The sequence below is a fragment of the Rhinolophus sinicus genome, chromosome 8, assembly GCF_057876585.1.
Source record: "Rhinolophus sinicus isolate RSI-liver-muscle chromosome 8, RSI-T2T, whole genome shotgun sequence".
Lineage (NCBI taxonomy): Eukaryota > Metazoa > Chordata > Mammalia > Chiroptera > Rhinolophidae > Rhinolophus > Rhinolophus sinicus.
The window spans coordinates 23,552,376-23,573,091 of NC_142508.1; the positions used below are offsets into that span (position 1 = coordinate 23,552,376).

The 20,716-nt window shown below is 37.7% G+C and overlaps 1 pseudogene; it reads right to left on the reverse strand.

Moving 5' to 3' along the window:
* Positions 1-13,635: 13,635 nt before the first annotated feature.
* On the reverse strand, positions 13,636-15,669 carry LOC109458216 (tropomyosin alpha-3 chain pseudogene; annotated as a pseudogene).
* Between the last annotated feature and the right edge of the window lie 5,047 nt (positions 15,670-20,716).

The following is a 20,716-nucleotide window of genomic DNA, read 5'->3' on the forward strand; positions in this document are numbered from 1 at the left end:
ATAAAGATTTATGCATCCATGACCATAAAAATATTGGTCTTTAGTATTCTTTTCTTATATAACTGGGTCTGATTTTGCTATCAGGGTAATGTGGGCCTCATATAGCAAGCTTACTCTTTCTCTCTTTTCTATAAGAGTTGTGTAAATAGATGAGGAAACAAATAAACAGAGATATTAAAATAATGTTTCCAAGATTATGCAGCTATTAAGGAAGCGTCATAAAGCCAGATCATAAAACAGGATCGTAAAACCAGGCAGTCTGGCTCTAGAACCTATACGCTAAATCTTACTCTACACCTAAACTTAAGAGAGATCGAAAACAATTCCATGGGAGTTTAGAAGAGAGACATCTTGGCTTCTGTACTGACCTCAGGAACAAAGGTCCCCCCTTGCCAGACATAATTATAAAGAACTAGAGGCAGGGAAATCATCCATTTCTCATTTTACTGACATGCAACTTAGGAGCTGAAGAGAAACTTAGTCTTTATCTAGTGAAAGTCACTCTTTCAAATTAAGAACATGGGACATACTCGTAGTAATGATAATTGATTCTAAAAAGGTCATATAGCTACCGTGTTTCCTCGAAAATAAGATCTAACTAGAAAATAAGCTGTAGCATGATTTTTCAGGGTGCTCGTAATATAAAATGAGCCCTAATGCATCTTTTGAAGCAAAAATTAATATAAAACCCAGTCTTATTTTGGGGGAAATACGGTAGGGCTTATTTTATATTACGAGCATCCTGAAAAATCGTGCTGGGGCTTATTATCCGGTTAGGTCTTATTTTCGGGGAAACACGATAGTTAGAGGGAAGTCTGGGAATAGAACGTAGGTTTCCTGACTTCTGGTTCAGATCTCTTTCTACAAAGCTCCTATTTTGCAACATCCTATAAAGATTATTCCATTATGTGCTATTTGCATGAGTATCAAGTCTTTTCAAAAGGGGTTTTCATCATTTTGAGGGTGGGGTCTACAACTTATAGAGCATAGTTCTACGAGTAAAGATAAATGATACCTATCAAAACACTAAGGATATTACCTTGTACCATATGTGTTTTTCTTTTTCTTTTAAACTAACAGGTATGGTGCACTTAGTCAAATTAATGAATGTAATAAATTTTCACTAATATTTTAATAAGTACATAGTACGAGCTACAGTCTATCCCAGGTAACAGAAATACAAAGATGAATTGTGAAAAGATCAACACAGAGTTGCTTAAACATACTATGCTATCTCATTATTTGATGCCTTTGCTCAGAATGCCCTCCTACATTATATCCATAGTCATTTCAAGTGCTTTCTTCTCTGAGAAGTATAGTTGAATGGAGTTTAAAATTACACTCTTTTAATGTTCCATCTGCCTTGTCCCTACCTCTGTTATAGCACTTAGCACACAGTATTACATCCTGTTGTGTAAAAGCTTGTCATTCCTATGGGAGATTGGGAGGGAATATTTTCTTATTCAACTTTGTATCCTCACCCATGGATAGCCCAACCAAACACCAGGATGATAATTGATACACAGTAGGCACTGAATAAACAAATCAATGTTGAATAAACAATAATATGTTTTCACCTTAATAGATACATAATTAATACTTAATAATTAAATTAGGGGAAGTGTTTTCCAAAGTCCATATTAATTAGAGCAATAACGTAACAACAAAACACTGACTATGTATTCATTTGGTTCTTGTTGCTTCTCCTTCCATTTTCAGATATCAATAAATTGTAATACTAACATAGATTAAATTAATAGAAGCAGGTTTCACCTTAATTTGAGGTTGAAACATTTCCAACATTGATTTCTGAGTGGATCATTGAGTGAAATCTATCATTTGGATAATATAACACAAATTATTGAATGGCCTCATGTTTGCTGAGCTGGGATTTCAGTGGTGTGCAGATGAACCAGAATAGAGATACCAAGAAAGCAGAGTAAGTGGAAAGTCTGAGAGAGTACTTAAAAGAAGAAATAGTAGAACTGACTGCCATATTAGATGAAGCAAAGAAGCAAAAGGGACAAGAAAAAGTCTACTGTGTAACCTCAGCAGTCAAAGGAATGATAGTTTTTCAAAGGTACATTGAAAAATAGGGAAAAGATCACTATCCTAGGAGAGAAGAGGGGTTTACATACGGACGTGCTTATTTTGAAATAGGAGCGGATCATCCATATGGCAACAGCGCATGGATCTTGTGAATATAAAACTGAATGGTCAATGAGAGGGCAGGGATGTAAATGTGATGCTGTCATTAATATTGAAGTGGAAATTAAACTGCCCAAAGAAATCTGATGTTTGTGATTCCCCAAAGGAATAGCTCTACTAACTACACTCATTTGGCCCCACTCACAGGTTCATGCATTAAAGTAGGTGCATTGTCTTCTATGGGTTCACATGAATAAATAAAAGGATCACTAGATATAAAAGGAAACTTCTAACCTGAAAAGAGAGAACGACCACTAACAACAACAAGAAAAGAAAAAAAGAAAGAGACTGTTTGGGGGAGAAAAAAGATCTATTATCATCATTAGCCTCAAAGAGGTAAAAAAAATATATACAATTGTAACCATGGAACGAGAACAAGATTGTACATGTATATAAACAGCTGCATTCCAGAACATAAAATAGCTCTTGGAAATTCAAAATATGTTAGCAATTCCTAATTGAAATGTGGAAAATAAAGTTGAAAAAGTTTTCCTCAAAAGAACAAAAATACATTGATGTAGAAAATAAGAACTTATTAAAAAAATTAAAGATCAGTCCATGAAATCTAATAAACAAATCAAGGGACACAGAAGAGTACAAAAAACAGAGGAGGAAATAGTCAATGAAATGTTTCTTTAAAAAGTCTTATAACCAAACGACATGAGTTTCCAACCAGAAAGATTGTGCCAACTCACTGCCTAACAAAACAGAGGAAGCAAACTCAGAAAGGCACATCATTACAAGATGTGAAAAAAAAACAAAAAAAAAACACAATAAAAACAGAGAATGATGAAAAATCATACATGTTTCCAGAGAGAAAGAAGAAAATGCCCAACACATACACACACGATCTCAATGAAGCCTGACTTCAGACTTCTCAACAACAACACTAGAATTTAGAAGGCAAGAAAGGGAGTATCCTTAAAATTCAGAAGGATAAGTTTTCCCAACTAGAATTCTACTTCAGCCATGTGTGAGAGTAAGGTATGTGAAGGTAGATGAAGGAAGTGTTGCAAACTCAAGACCTCAAAAATATCACCTTTGACATTACTATTCTGAAAAAGGCTGTTGGGAAAGATGCTTCAGCCAAATCAGAGAGCAGGCACAAGAACTAACACAAGAACCTGGGATACAGGATCTAGGAGACCCAAATCGAAAGTAGGCAAGAAGAATACTCGAAATGTTGGTAAAAGGAGATCCCCAAATACCACTGCACCAGGAGCAGATGACACACAGGTTTGGGGCAGGTCAGCAGGCCCAGAGGAAGCTGCCCCACGAAGATAACATTTAGGAAATTCATATGCTTCTGAATGTCTAGATAGGATATTTTTAAATTAGCAAAAATTTTGAGTTAAAATACTCTAATTGCATAGAAAACTAAGCAAAACTGATAGCTTTTAACTCCAGGGAAAATGAAGAATTGTTCAGGAAAATAAAGTAAAAAGTAATTTTAGAACTCACTATGAATAAGTTTACTTAATAGCAATAATGTGACTATTGAGTATTGATTTAAACATAGACTATAACTATATTAGATACATGAGAAGATGGAAAGGATGCTTGTGTGTTGCTACTGGGTAAATAAAAAAGAAACAATCCCATCATCTTTCCTAGTAAGATGTCAATAGATAATACCTGGTATGGGCTGAAATGTGTCCTCCCAAAATTCTTATGTTGAAGTCCGAATCCTCACCACCTCAGAATGTGAATATATTTGGAGACGGGGCCTTGCAAGAGGTAATTAAGGTAAAATGAAGTCATATGGGTGGGCCCTAATCCAGTATGACCAATGGCCTTATAAGAAAATAGATGAGGGCACCGATTGAGAGGTGACCATGGGAGATGCAGTGAGGAGATGGTCACATGCAAGCCAAGGAGAGAATCCCCAGAAGAAAGCAAAGCAACCAATACCTTGATCTTGGACTTGCATCCTCCAGAACTGTGAGAAAATAAATTTCTGTAGTTTAAGGTACCTGGTCTGGGACATTTTGTTATGGCAGCCCTAGCAAACTAATAAATACATGAAATTTGACAATAAAGAAATCAAAATACAAGAACATTATGTAGAGCAAAGAAGACAAGTTCTAAAAGAGAGGGGCGATTGAGGAGAAGGGAGGTGGGAATTATTATTTTTCACAGAACACTGTATGACTGCTTTACTAAATAGAAACGTAAATAATACTGACAGCAATTAAAACAAAACCTGAAACATATAGACTTTTTTTTCACTGCTTAAATAAATGTAACATTAAAGGAAACACTTTTTTTTTCTGACTTTATTCTTGGAAATCTAGGAAGGTTTGCACTGGGGCTTTGAATTGGTGAACTCCCAGAAAACTAAATTCCACTCTGTATATCATATCACATTGTATTAGATGAAAGCATCATAACAAGCTAGCTGAACTTTCTAAAAATACATACAAATTAACCAAAGATCTACACAAATATAAACTGTTATTATAATTAGTATCATTATATTTTTATGTTCAAGTTTTAGGAGAAAAACTTCAGTGATTGGGATGTTTTCTTTTTGTCTCTCCAGATACACATTCCATCATTCTCCCCGTTTGTCCTGACAAACTGAACTTTATAGGTTATAGCTATGAGCTTCCATACCTTCTGTATCAGACTTGATTTTGAAAATGGGCAAACATTGAGGGAAGTCAGAGAGCAGGAAGAGAGTGAGATCGAGGTATTTAATCGGCTTCGCCCCTGCTAGGATGCCTTGGGTTGGCTGTGCCTCTCCATTGAAGATCACTATTCCTCCCAAGGCAATTGATTCAATAGGATTCCTTCCTCTCAGACTCTAGTAACTAGTCTTTCTCCTCCTCCACTTACCTCTAGGTCAATGCTAACTCCAGGTTACTGCACTATCCTTGGTTCCCACTCTTTGTATATCACCCCACTATGAACAAAGAGTCCTTGAAGTATATCCTATTTTGAGTGTGCGAATGAATTTCTGTTGGGAATTTGACTGGTATGGTACAATTTCATTAAATGTATCAGACATTAAACAACTACTTTCTGGCCTTCTGATTTTATGGTTTCTTTTAGTATGGGTAGTAATTTCAAAGCTGTTTTGAACTTCAGTGTTGTTAGTCAAGTAACAAACAGTATTTATTAATATATCAGTATTTGTCAGCTCTGCAGATGAGCAAAGAAACTGCAATAATTAGCTACATGTAAGTGGCGAGGGAAAACAGGAAATGATTGGGGCTTTGATATAGCTACTACAAAGTATCACTGAAAAAAAAAGGAGGATGCATGTAAGTATCATGCATTATGTCCACTGTTCTATTTATTTATTCCAATTGTTCTAAAGTCAAGGGAGTTGATTTGTCTTTAATGCAGCTGCATCACTTGGGTAGAACACAGAAAGAAAAGTATAAACTAAAGTGGCTAAGTAATAAATCGCCTGGTTTAAGTCCTTACTTCTTATACATTATGAAGGAAATTTAACTTCTTTTAAATTGAGGAGTGTGACAAATATTAATTTTCATACATTGGTCAACTACATAGAAGAAGAAGGAGAAATGAGATTGAAGGCAGCGATATCAGGCTGTGGAAGCAATTTCTGCTCACATTTGACCAGGTGTAATAACGTGTATGTTCTTTGTAAATCCTAATGGACCCTGCTTTTTTCTTCCAGGGAAGTTTATTCCCTGGAGAACAACTTTGCTAGCATTTATTTAGGAGAAATGTTATTTACTGCAATTCACTTAGGTATTATAGAAATATGATCAACAAAGAAATACCATTTCCAAAAATGCCTTTAAAATTTTTAAAATCAGGTACAAGAGATCTTGGTTCAGGCTTTCCATAATTTAACTTGAGGTTTTTTTGTTTGTTTTTTGGGTGTTGTTTTTTTTGTGTGTGTGTGTGTGTGTGTGTGTGTTTGTTTGTTTTTTGCATTCTCTCTTGCTTACTCTTTCTTATTTTTTTGTCCCAATATAGCTCCAATTTTCAGATTACAAAATTGTAAAATTGTTTAAAAAACATGGAAAAGTATAAGAAATAAAATGTACACTAAATTTTATGACATTGTTGTTAATATCCAGTGTTATGTAGCTATATGATGGATAGCTCATCAGATTAGATATCAAATATCCTGTATTCTAGGCTAGATGCTATTACTTACTAACTATAACCTAGGTAAGACAATCAACAAAAAACCATAGAATTTTAAATGGTCACATGCTTATGCACCATGTGAACATACCATATTTTGTATAACTAATTCTCTAATAATAGATATTTAGGGTGATTCCAGTTTGTCAATATTAAAACAAATGTGAAGTTTGTGGTATATAAATGAGGCCTAAAAGTGCAATCTTGGTCACCTATACTGAGAGACTATTTATTTCTGCTATTCTTCTTCGTGTTTGTTCAGTCCCTTGATCTAGGTGCAAATATGGAGAGGCCGTGATTCACAGTGGAAAGAAAAATGGTAAGTCCAAGAGATCAAAGTTGAAATTCTCACTCATCAGTCTATGTGCTTCAATATTGGCAATTTACTTAATTTTTCTTAAAATAATGATGTAAGCATTTGATGAGATTATATATAGGTTTGTTCTTTTTGTTTTGTTTTGTTTTTCATTCCTCCTCCAACACATTCCTGGACATATATATTCTACCCCTTGAGGACACAACATATCCAGGGCTACTGGGAGGTGTGATATCTGATAACACAAGGGGTTCAGGGGTCATGTGCCTCCCACTGTCCCCTTTGCTGTATAGTCCAAGGCAATAGCATGCTGGGTTTGTCACTGGATGTAATGCTTTTAAAGTTCTTAAATAGTGGTGCAAAAAAAGACAAAGCTATATCCTACGTATGTAGTATTCTTTCTGTTTCAAATTAACTATGAGCTTTTTCAGGATGGAAGGAGTCAAACAATCAATGGGCCACCGTGTGGTTGATTCGGTTCCTTTAGGTAAGACATCAGTCAGGACCAGTGGTGGCTGGCAGGTCGGATTCTTAGCAACAGCAGCAGCTAAATTCGCTTTGTTGAGTGGAAATTTACACAGTTGGTCCCACGTACATTTTCCATCCTTCCCACCATGAGTCTTTCATGAATCTGTTATCACTGCTATGGGGTAGAGGACGGCAGAGGCTGGATGATCATGGCAGATTACTGGTCAAGTAACTCTGTCTTCCTGGTTGTTTAGGGCCCCTTCCGTAGTGGATGGTCTTTGGTGGGGGTTAATAAGAAATACAAAGTACCTCATCCCTTGTGCCCACTTCACTAACGCTATTGATGTGACTCTTCCCTGTACCACATTACCTTTGACCTTCAGATGTTTCTCTTTTCTGGCCTTGAGCAGTCAGCCATGCCACTTGTCAAAGCATGTGTCCTTAAATATTCTTACCTTGGGCAACTTCACTTTCTACACGAAGGGATGACTAAGCATACAGCCTAAAGCTTTGCTCATTGAGAAACTGTCCCTTACTGCTGTCTTCAGTGGGACGTCTTAGCGTACATTTACATATGGAGCCAGCCTGTCTCTGAACAAAGCTGGCTTTTCCCTCCTCTGGTGACATGAGACTGCATTTCACCCCACGTGGCCACAGGTGAAAGTTGGAGATATCAATGCAGCACTAATCAATGCCACGGGCACCTGAGCCACACCCGTTTGATGTGGTGTCGCAGGATTCTTCCTTCTACAAACGCGCTTCTCCTTCTGTCAGTGGGATCAGGGTCTGGAAATAGACTCAGATCATACACTTCTCAAAGGACCATGACTTTGAGACAGTGGCTTTGGTTTTCTGATAATTTTCTCCCTCTCCCTCTTTCTCCTTTTTCCCCCTCCTCTCCCTCTCCCTCTCTCCCCCCTCCTCTCCCATTGACTGTACAAATTGAACAATGATCTTATTGGCTGTTCAGCTGTCTTGACCTTAGAGACGCTGTGTTCTATTAATCATATACATACCTCCTTGCAATGAGGCTTTCTTGGCTTTCACACCAATCTTTTTTCTCATTAGGATAATTTTAGCTTTACTTGCTTCTGACGATGAAATACCTCCACCTGGCCCCTCTGATGGGGGTTGCGGGAAGGAGACATGTGTGCACTCTCCATTGTTCTTGGTGAGCTTAATTCTATGATCCAATCTATTACCATTAGCCCTGTGACGTGACAGCAGCCATTGAGGTTTACAGTGATGCTAGTGTTCTTTTCATGAGCACATCCTTTACCATTTTGGTAGTAAATGAGGTGCCCTGCAGGTAGCTAGCGGATTTTTAGCCTTTCACAGTATATCCTTTAGCCTTTCACAGTCTACTTCTCTGAGCTTTTTGATCCGTTCTTTCAGAGTTTGCCACAGGCATTTTTATTTCATGTAGTGCGGACCATTACTCTATCCATACTTCTAAAAGCAGTATGTTAATACTGTTTCCTGAGATGCTTGCCAGAGTGTCACATCCTGTATGGTAGGAGAACTCTCAGAACTCTGGGCATATTGTGACTTGGCTTTAGTAATGGGTGGTTAGCAATGAAGGAAGGTGTAAGTTGATCCTAAAGCATACCCATGTTGTCTTGAAAGGCAGAGGCTACTACTATAGCTTTAAGCAAGAAGGTACCTCTGTCCTGTAAGAGTAAGGAGTAGATCACTTCTGCAGGTTCAGAGAGAGTTCAGTGGAATCTGGAGTCTCAAAGCTTTTGAGAGCAGTGAAACAGATGTCCTCAAGTCTGGTCTCAATACCTCCCTCTTTCCCAACTCTGCTTGGCACAGCAAATGTGGGGCATGTAGAGGAGACTAAGAATTAACCTTCCCTGAACTTTGCTACTCATGTAATTAGGTCCTGGTCCAACTCATTAGATTTCTCTTCCCTGGAACTCTACTATTTTTTATAATTAAGTCATGAACTTCTTCCTTAGGTTTTTCTGCCCTCTGGCTATACGAGATAAGTCTTTTTATGCTGCCAAAGAGGACTTTTGCCTTGCACAATTACTTTATTCAGTGATCAATCACCTTCTACTTTTTAATGTCTTCCTCCAGTACATAAATGGCACCTAGCAAGAAATATCAAGAGATAATTATTCTTATAATTTGCACTTCCAAGGAACTTAAAAAAAAAAAAAAAAAAAGACCAAATACTATACCTGCCAATACACCTCTATCTTATCTCAAAGTTAAGATGTTAACTAACTAGTGGCCAAACTTAACAGTTGCATGCAACACTCTGCTACCAGTAGGGTCTTATTTTGCACCTGGGTGCCAGGTAGTCCTGTTCCAAAATCCTGTTTTAGAGTCTGCTTCCTTGGACTACCCCTGGTACCAACAGTTTTAAGGTGGTTTGCCTGGGAAATTGATTGTGAAGCAGAGATTTTTATGCTGAAAATTTATAAAGGACTGCCTTCAGGGTCAACATCTGTGAAGAGTGTCAGAAGCAAGATTGGACAGAGGGAAGAAATGAACTGTGATGTAGTTACACCAATGGTTTTAGTCAATCATAGGGGAGCTCTAGAGATTGAACAATGCTTCGGAATTGCTCCAACTTGGGGCGCCAGGTGTTTACATCCCAATATCAACCAGTCACTGGATGCATGCTGACCTCCAGTAGGGAGATATGACCTTGAACAAGATATTGCTTTAGTTGAGGACAATTCCCATAGAGTGAATCAACTAAAAACCATCAGGATCAAACACTCCTCCCAGCAGCTGGGGGAAGGTGTGCCTCAGTGTAGAGAGGAATCTAGGTGGCAAACACCACCACTCCAGTAAATATACATACATTTTAAGCAAAATAGCACATAATCTGTTTCACATACTTCGTCAAATATTTCTAGTACATATTGCTAATGATACCATACAGTATCACCAACATGTGAAGGCACCATTGTATGTAAATTTGTACATGTACAGATAGATCCATCATAAATTGGATGGGTCTTACATGTTTAAACAGCCTGGAAATAGACAGATAATTAAGACAAGTTGTACTTTTAAATCACTAGTGTTATTTTACAAAAATTTGATTATGGTTCTAGTTTTTATTATAATAAAGATTGATATTGAAAATGAAAAAAAGGAAAGAAAAGCCTTAACAAAGAGCTGCTACATTATTTGTAGTTTTCAGTACTAGAAGAAAAAAAAAGGATAGAAATAATTCATGGTAGCCAAAGGGTTTATACGGAATAGAATTTTACAAAACTTTGGAGAAACGGGAGAAAAAGATGTAAAGAAGAAACATTAATAAATAAAGACTGGTAATTTAATGATGATTCTGAAGGATCTGAGCCATGAGCTCATTTTTAAAAATTCATACTGGAAAGAAATAAAGGAACGGAAAGCTTTGGATTATTTAGCAATAATCAGGCAGACCTGGGAAAAGTAGGTATTAAATGAAAAGAAAATATGGTGAATATCTTTTACAGAAGAAATGAGTGTTAACTTAAAATATTAATAGCAAGCCTTAGATCTCTCTCTCTCTTCCTCTCTCTCTCTCTCTGTTTCTTAAATAATTTGTAAATTGATAACCTCTACCTCTCATCTCTTCATTATTTGGCTCTTGATTTTAATCCTTAGGCTGTTTCTTTTCAAAAGACATTTATACTCCTCCGAGCTGGAGGATACACGGTTCTCCCCAAATGACTTCTTTTCCTGGTAAGCAGCCCAGTAGCTGACTCTCCCAATACAAAAATGTCAAAGATGCTCTCTCTCTCTGATGACCTGTGTTTATCCGGCCCTGGCACTGCCTTCAAGCACCAGTTACAGACAAATATGACACCAAGCTTCTAGAACTATAACATGATATATATGTAAATGAAATAATCTCAGTCTAATAATTTTCTTTCTATTAATCTTACCTGTTTGCCAGAACGCTACATTTTATAAAGTAAATACCATTTCAGTAAGTGAGTGTTCAGCCTATTTTCCACTTGGATTTAAAATTAAAATAAAACAAAACCTTGCCTGAGGAAAAGGTGAAACAGTCATACTGTCCTCAGCTAATATTCTCAGGTTCACAGAATAAATTCTTTCGGCTCTCGCTCACCGTCCTGGTAAGGTGACCGCTGCCAGCTTTAACATATATGGCCATTACCAATGTGGAATCTCAATGAGATGTTTTCCTATAAGATCTATTTTTAAACTGTTTTAAATCTATTTTTATTATAAAATGTGATAGGAACAATTTTTTAATTTATGACCATTCACATTTACTCAATCTCACCCACCCAAGAAGTGCCCCCCAAATAGTTTTCCATTATCAGAGTGGCTCCTCAGTCATTTTTATACACATCATAGTAAAAAGGAACAGCAAACCTTATGAAGCCAAAAAGGCCAATAAAATTTACACTGGAAAGAACAGAGAACCTCTGAAAAGAACAGAGTGTCTGGTAAATGTTAGCTACAGGGCAAGTGAAGGTGTTCAGGGCAGACTTGTGTCCCCCCAAAATCCAGATGTTGAAGTCCTAACCCCTAGTACCTCAGGATGTGACCATATTTGTAGATAGGGCCTTTCAGGAAGAAATTGAGTTAAAATAAGACAATTTAGATGGTCCCTGTCTCCATATGAGTGGTGTCCTTACAAGAAAAGGAGATTAGGACACAGACACACACAGAGGGACGCCCAAGTGAAGAAGCACAGATGACAGCCATTCACTCGCCAGAAAGAGAAGCCTGGGAAGAAACCAACCCTGCCAACACCTCGACTGACATTATGTTTCCTGCCTCCACAACTGTGAGAAGATACACTTCTGTTTTTTAAGCCACCCAGTATGTGGTACTTTGTATATGATGACTCTAGCAAATGAATACAAAAGGAAAAGTTCAAGCTGGCCTAAAGAAGGTTGTGTTCTGGGGCAGCTTGGGGTAGCGGGGAAGGAGGAAGGACTGAAACTTCAGCGACAACTGCTTTGTGGTTGAGAGATAGGAAGGGGTGTAAAAACAAAGATGGTGAAGCAGTTTAACATGTATTAGTTATATAATCTCTATTGGCCTTTCTTTTTCTCTTTTTCTTTCTTTCTTGGAGAGAGGCTGCAGCAAAAAGTTACCATTAAATTATTTTAAATTATTTTGGTATATCAAACAAATGTTATTTGAATTGGTACACAGATTTAAAAAGCCACCCATTGCTTGTGTTTATACTCTTATGTATTATTAATGCTTATTAGCTATACATAGTTGGCACTATGTGACACAAGCCTTAAATCCTTCTAATCGCCATAAAGGAATGTTCCTAGGCCAACAGATGTGAAATAACTTGTTCAAGTTCACCCAAAAATTAAATTCCAGAGCTGGAATTTAATCTAGAATAATGTGATTGTAACAGTCAAGTTCCTTCTAGTTTTTCAAAACTACCTTTGGAAGCAGTTGGTGGTTGTAGACTATTGTTGTTGCCTTGACAAAATCCCCTTCACTGGTCTAAGATTACCCATCTCCCAGTTTCTGAGTGTTGGCTGCTACAGTGTTTCCTTAGAATCGCCCTCGGTGTGTGGAGGACACTTTGTTTCAGGGTAAGATGGCTCAGAAGACACTGCTGTGCTAGAACTCGCCATGTAGTTAGACTGAGGCTGGGCTTTTCCTGCAGGCACATGTAGGCTTCTTCCCCTGACCTACGCTTTTCACTCCCTAGTGTTTCATCTGAGAATAGTACAGTGGTCCCCTCCTTATCCATGGTTTCACTTTCTGCTGTCTCAGTTACCCACTGTCAACTGCAGTCTGAAAGTATTAAGTGGAAAATTCCAGAAATGAACAATTCATACGGTTTCAATTGTGCACCTTTCTGAATAGTGGGTTAAAACCTTGCACAGTTTCCCTCCATCCAGCCTAAGACGTAAATCATCCCTTTGTCTTCAGTCTCCACGCTGTAGGTCCTCCCCACCTATTAGTCACTTAGTGGCTAAGTTATCAGATCAACTGTGGCAGGATGGCAGTGCCTGTTTTCAAGTAACCCTTATTTTAATTCATAATGTCTCATTCACCTCACTTCATCTCGTCATGTAGGCTTTTTATCATCTCGCATCATCAAGGAAGAAGGTGAGTGCAGTACAACACATTTTGAGAGAGACCACATTCACGTAACTTTTATTACAGTATATTGTTATAATTGTTCTATTTTATTATTAGTTATTATTGTTAATCTCTTACTGTGCCTAATTCTTAAACTATATCATAGGTAAGTATGTGTAGGAAAAAAATAGTATATTTAGGGTTTGGTACTATCCATGGTTTCAGGCATCCACTAGGGGTCCTGAATATATTCCCTGAAGGTAAAAGGGGGTGGGGGGAACTTCTGTACCTTAACAAGTCACTGGCTCAATAGTCATCCAGGGGCCAAGCTTCTAGAGAATCTGATCTAAGACAAGGTTGTAGTAATTACCTAAATATTAACATGATTCAACCTCACTGTAGGTAATTATGATACAAAAAAATAAAAAATAAAAAAATAAAACCTAGCAGCTTTTTTTTTTTTTTTTTTTTGAGGGTTGGAGGGACTGGTTCTTTATTTTAAAAAGACACGTGTCAATTCTCAGTATCAAAACAGTTGCACTATTGGTTTTTCTTTCTCCCATCGGCCCCCAAAGAGACCACACCAAAGGAGAGTACATTTTAAGCCAATAAGCTGCAGAATGCGCACCTAACAGCCTTTACCAAAACCTCACCAAAAAGGGGTGCTGGGTATGGAAACAAACTTTTAAAGATCAGCGCACGGCCAGACCACAAACTGTATGCAGAGCTCACACAGCCAATGGGGTAGCCAGTGTGCTCCAACCCCAAAGAAACAAAGTTTTAAAATAATATAAAATTTAAAAACAGTTTTGTACATAAGCTATTCAAGATTTCTCCAGCACTATCTGATACAAAGCACGAATGAGATGGCACTTTTAGAGACAGCAGCTTCAGACCCAGAAAAGGGTAATGAGATGAGTTTCATATGGCTAAATCAGTGGCAGAAAAACATAATTTCTGTTTTCTTTCTTTCAAGGAGGCAGTAGAGTTAACTGGTCACCCTCAATATAGAGGGCACATGATCCATTCTGTGATCTGTTGGGAAGGTAAGGTAGAAATGGACAAGGATTTGGTCCCAGACAGAGATCACACTGTTTTGTTTGGTCACTTCTGATGAAAAAGGAAAAAAAAGGCCCCAAAACACCTTAAAGCTGAAAACCTGAACATCACTTTTGTTTTGCTAACTCCTGGAATCACCCTTCTGGTTTGGCTGGTACTCTGTACAAAGCAATGAGGTACCCCATTGTAGAGTTTTATTCTGGGTTCTATTTGGCTCCCTACAAGGCAGGCCCATACCTCTTTCCCTCTCTACGGAGAAGACAATATGCATTACGCTGAAAAATTACCTTCTAAAAGTGAGACCGATGCTTCAGAACTGTGGAATTATTTGGAATGTTTTACAAATGGTGGCTACGTCAACAACAAAAAAAGTATTATAAAACATGTATATCACAACATGCTTTTAAAGACACTTTGCGTTGTGCTCACATTCCCTTCAATGTTGTTCCCAAAGGTACTCGGCCTCTAGCCCAACCAGACTCTCTGGGGAGAGGCAGAGACAGTTTGGCGAAAAAGACACAGGGGTAGGGGTGGGAGGCAGCGACAGGACAAAGCAGCCTTCCAGTTAAAGATCAGCCCTCAGTTTAAAGGTCAGCTTCGGGCAGGCTGGCCTCAGGTGGAGTCGGGGTCACAGGGAGGAGCGGCGGCAGGGCAGGACGGGGGCGCTCTACGTCTCATTCAGGTCAAGCAGAGTCTGGTCCAGCATCCGTTGTGTACAGAGGTGTTCCTCTTTGGTGCATTTCAGTTTATCTTCCAAATCATCAATTGTCTTTTCCAGCTTGGCTACCGCCCTCTCAGCAAACTCTGCCCGGGTCTCTGCCTCCTTGAGTTTATCGGTAAGAATCTTTATCTCTTGCGCATATTTGTCTTCTTTTTGAGAGTACTTTTCCTCAGACACTTCAGGTTCTGGTCCATCAGTCTGATCTGCTCATCCATCTCTCGGCAACGGGACTCTGCCAGTTCAGCACGTTCCTCTGTGCGTTCCAAGTCTCCCTCAATAATCACCAGCTTACGAGCCACCTCCTCGTACTTCCGGTCTGCCTCTTCTGCAATGTGCTTAGCTTCTTTGAGTTGGATTTCCTGGAGCTCCATCTTTTCTTCATCTTTTAAGGCTCGGTTTTCAATAACCTTCATACCTCTCTCGCTCTCATCAGCAGCCTTCTCAGCTTCCTCCAGCTTTTGCAGGGCGGTGGCCAGGCGCCCCTGGGCGCGATCCAGCTCCTCTTCAACCAGCTGGATCCCACGGTTCAAGGACGCCACCTCCGCCTCAGCCTGCCCCCGAGCCCGCCTTTCTCCCTCCACTTCCCGCTGGAGGCGCTCGGCCCTCTCCTCCGCATCATCCGCCTGCTGCTGCAGGACCTGGACCTTGCGCTTCACCGCCTCGATGGTGGTGATCCGGCCCATGGTGCCCACCCAGCTGCTGCTCGCGCTCAGCTTCCTGCCTCCTCCGCTCGGCGTTGCAGCCGCTTCTCCTAGCAGCTTTTTTACATGTAGTTAAATATGCATCACACCACAGAGAAACAGTAGTTGAAAAGACATATTCTGGAAAAATGCTTATTGGCATCTAAAATACTATGAAGATAATTAAAAGTACTATTTTAGCATAGACCTGTGCAGTTTTTGCCAAAGTACTTTGCCTAGTACATAAATTTCACAGGTTTTTACATGTCAGGACTATTTTTAATTGTAGGTAATAGAATGTCAATTCAAATTGGTTTATTTCAAAAGAAAATCTATTGTCCTTGGTGTCTGTGGGACTCAAGAGTGAAAGTTTACTTCAGACATAGTTGGCCCTAGGGGTTTCAATTACTCTCTTCATTCTTTGAATGTATTTGACTTTATTCTACACACATATAAAGATACTTCTATAAAGGTGACTTTTACAATGCCCAGGAAATATTCTAATTGGCCTTGCCTAGGACACTCACTAGTTTTGAAATAATTACTGTCCTAGGGTGTGTGCTACTTTCATTCAACAACCTAGGTAGTGCATCTACCACTGCAATAGGAAGAGGCAGATATATATGTGGTTGTACACAGCAGGAAGAACTTCCCAGGGAAGCCACAGAAAAGGGCACATGGATGTATGGTAGGCAGACCCAAAACAAACAAAAAAAATACTTTTACGATAGTCTGCTAGTGATGTCATAGCGGAACATGAAAAACACAGAGAGGTCAAATATGTCTGAAAAATGTGGATTCATCGAATTGGAGTGCATTTGTTCATGTAAGACTATTCAGTTCCTTAAAATGCTGATGGAAACTTTGAATTTCTAATATTATTTTCCTAAACTTAATTGACCTTGAGCCCCAGGTGTTATGATGTATTTTATGGATCCAGACAGACTTGGGTTCAAAAACAGATGTGTCTACTTATTAGCTATATAATTTGGAAAGTTAAATTCTTAATCAAATTCTCTGGGCCTCAGTTTCTTCAGTTGTAAAGTTGGAATAATTAAATATATTTAACAAGTTTCTTACGAGGATTAGAGAAAATGTATTATAAATGCTTGGCTCTATAAAAGTAGTTTGTATTGGACCAGCTAGTATCAGATTGGAGAACCTTTAACGGCTCCCAAAAGTATTACATCATTTTCTTAAAATGAGATTAAAATACTTCTTTAAAAACAAGTTGGTGGGAGGTGAATATGGTGTTTATGAGGATTAATTTATAAATTGGGTATAGGTTGCACTGTATTTGGGGTAACAAGAAAGAAAGGAGCCAGAAATATGGAGGCATGTTGAGAGGTTATTGTAATAAATTGTGAGTTGATGGGTAGCGGAGTCAAGAGACCATAAGGCAGTAATGTACAACTATTAAGAACAAACCATAAAAATGATTAGAAGACTTTCAGAACGGCCCAATTCAGCAGTTTACCATGAGAATTTTATTTTTCAAATAGTCTATTTAACTGAATAACGATGGGTGTTAAAAGATGTCCTCTTTTCCCCAGGTTAATAAAATAATATACTGGGAAATACAGTAAAATTAAGAAGTTTAATCATCATCAGTAAAATCTTCCTTTATATACAATTACTCATTTTCTACAGTTCACATTTCTGCTAATAGAGTGTGATGTAAAATAGGGATTTCACTTCATATGGTGATCATTTAAGAATAGTTCTATTTTAGAGTATGTACTTAGATAAAATGCCAAATGCAGTAATGATCATATTTGAGACAATATTGTAAAAATTAAGTAGTCTATTTTCAAATATTTTAGCAGAGTAATAACCGTATAAAAACTAAACATTCCTGAAATAGGGAAATGCATATCTAGGATTGATTAGCAGTAGAAGTTAAGAAAAGATAAATTGAATTTAATATCTGAAAAATATTGTCATTGATGTATTCAATAGGCTTCACAGAGACATCATTTTACCTGCATTTGGATCATTTGTATTTGTTATAAAAATACACTAGAAGCAAATTAAGAAAATTCTTATACTTATTGATGGTTTTATGACTTACTATAAAATATAATGGTAATTAAGTAATTTTGGTCAGCTCATTAATAAAGGATAAAAAGAAAAAAAAACACCTCTGCATTACAGAACACAGCTGTTTCCTCTTACAGGTTTTTAGATTACTGCTCTCTTAGGTAAGATATTGTTGGTTGCGAACGAGAGGAAAAACAAAAGCTTCGGGTAACTTAAGCAATACAAAAGAATGCCAAGGAATCAAAGGAGACAGTGGAAAACCAAGGTTTCAGAATGGGCAGAAACCTGGGCAGTTGTATAGTTTGTGAGGCTATGCTAAGGTATGACTCAGCTTTCAGTTTTAATGTGTTCTATCTCTCTGTGTTTTTGATATGTGGAAGGTAAAGAAATTGGTCCAACTTGGATTAGAAGTCAACCTTAATTCAATCAGCTGTGGCAGAGTCAGGGTCCTGTCAGAGAGGGACCCATCAGCCCTTCTCATGGAAGAGCTACTGTGCAGACCCCCAATGGGTGACTAGGATATTTGCTAAATCTAGTAAATTAAACCAACTACAACTTGATCTTTAAACATGGTTAGCAAGAAGAGTCATACATAAATTTGTGAGCCTTAAAAATATCCTAATTTTACAATTCGTGTGTTTTTCTAGGTAAACTGGGACTTGCCCTCCTGGTACGGCTAGCAACACATCAGTTTCACAATCTGAATGTCCTGAGTTCTAGGTAAGCTTAAAAGATGGACTTTTTATCCAGGAATCACTTTGAGCAGTCTCTATTTGGAATGTTTTGTACTGAGAAGCTATTGTTTGTGTGGTTTAGTTATTAGAACTATGTTTTTTGTTTTTGTTTTTAATTTACAAATGTAATCTTAACATCAAATCCCAATTTAAATGACCAATTGAAATACGGTTGCTTTGATTGAAGTAATGGAAGAGACTATTGACATTCCTACTTGCTTCAATTCTCTACTTGCCCCTTATGGTGACCCCCAAAGTTCTTTTCCAGAGGCCCATAGCACTGCACAATATAATCTGAAAATCACTAGTGTTAAAAAAGAAAAGAAAAGAGTATAGGATGTCAAATCAAAAGATCAGAGTTTTAGAAAATGCTGACTGGCAGATCCTAACTTGAGAGGCTAAATCACTTAAATTCTGTAAATCTTCATTTCTTCAGTTGAAACTTGTAGATAATATTTGTGCCATTTAATTCACAAGGTTGATGTATTAAATCCAGTAAGTTACCCACAGGAAACTATGCAATGTTATGCTCTGTTAATACTGTAATTGACATTTATTTCCCCACGTGATAAGGAAAACATCCAGACTGCTAGTTCCTTTAAGTGTCTCTCCAGTCCCCACTGACCACTTGCTCAATTTCAACAATTCCTTATCCTTTTAAATCATTATGTTGGCCTCCAAGGACATATTATCAGTGACAACCTGTTTCCTAACAAAACATCAGCTATTCAATTATTTCAACATCACATAGATTACTCCAAAAGGGCTAATGGTCATTTATCCTCCTCTGTAGTCCTAGAAGAGTAGGAAGAATGAGTATGAGCAGAGACAAAAGCTGCTAAGTCACTAATTTGACCCCGTTCTAGGAGCTGTGCAACCCAAATGTGAGTAACAAACTTAGTCTCCCTCTAAGTCTCTTCTGAGGCTTGTTCATGGAGAGAGAAAAACAGTCCCCAGAGGAGATGGAGGCTAAGGAGACAAAAGCACGTTCTTGATAATATTCACTCGACAATGATGATAATCCCTGAAATGAGTGAAAGGCAAACACTGCTTAGGTTGAGCATATATTTTCACTCTATTTTGGATGCTGGTACTCTGACAATGTATTTTAAGCTCACCACTTGCTTTTACATTTTTGTTTTGTTTTGTTTTTAATTCACATTCAGTTGTGTGAAAGCCACTCTTCTCAAAACTGAAGCTTTTCCATAGTAATGTTATTTGTTTACATTGAAAGCCACTGGGGCCCTGGCACACATGGCAGGAACACTTTATTTTTAAAGATATATTGTGTCTGTTAATACAGAGGTCATGGTGTAGATTTTTGCACTTAGAATCAGCATGAGAACGTGGGACTGTTCTTACAGATCTTGGCTCCACTGGCAAATAAATTAAAATAAACTGGAGGCTTGAAATAGAAATAATCCTCCTTCCAAGTGTTTCAGTTAGAGAATGACATCCTGTTTTCTTCAGAATATCATGGGCAATTCTGCATATGAATGAATTTGGGAATAGAAAAGGCCCAGCAAATGCAATACACAAAATGACTTTTAGAATTTCAGGCTTCTGTAATAAAAATAAGTGATGATGTGTTCCGTTCAAAGTGTGAAGGGAAAAAGGAAACCTGAAACTTAGTTACATAAAGTTACAGAATTTTACAAAAATTTGTGATAGCATGAGATCTAATTTTACCTGTATTTAGATATAGTATATCTTTAGTACAATATTCCATTTATCTTATATAGAAAAATGTGCTGCAGAAGTCAGACCAGCATTCTGATTGTAGTCATAAGGTAAAAGGTATATTTCAGAAATGCGAGACCCAAGCATCGTTCACCTGGAAATATTTTAATTTGGCTCCCAATTGAGCCTGGAAAAGTTTTAATCAAAGTCCAAAATAACTATTGTCAAAGTTGTAGAAAAACTTAGTTGTCAATTAAACCCCATTACTGATTAAAATAAAAAAAGTACAGGACATAATACATTAAATTTAAAAATGAATTTCAATTCATAATCTCAAATAAATATATCTTCCATTGTGTCACTGCTAAAAATGATGCAGTTGTTGCAGCGATATTGGCCCACGTATATCCCTGAGTGCCGTTATGTTGGATTTTACTACTATTCCCTATTGAAAAGGAATTGAAAACTTAGCTGAATCTCTGTCTTGAGTAAAGAAAACATTACGAGGGGTCTTTTATATCTTCTCATTGCCTGCAATTAAAATATATTTTTCAGACTTAACATCTTTTCGTGAAGTAGTGTGAAAGCTTACACTGGAAATATAGCAGTTGTTGTATCAAGATGATAGTGATAATAAAAAAAA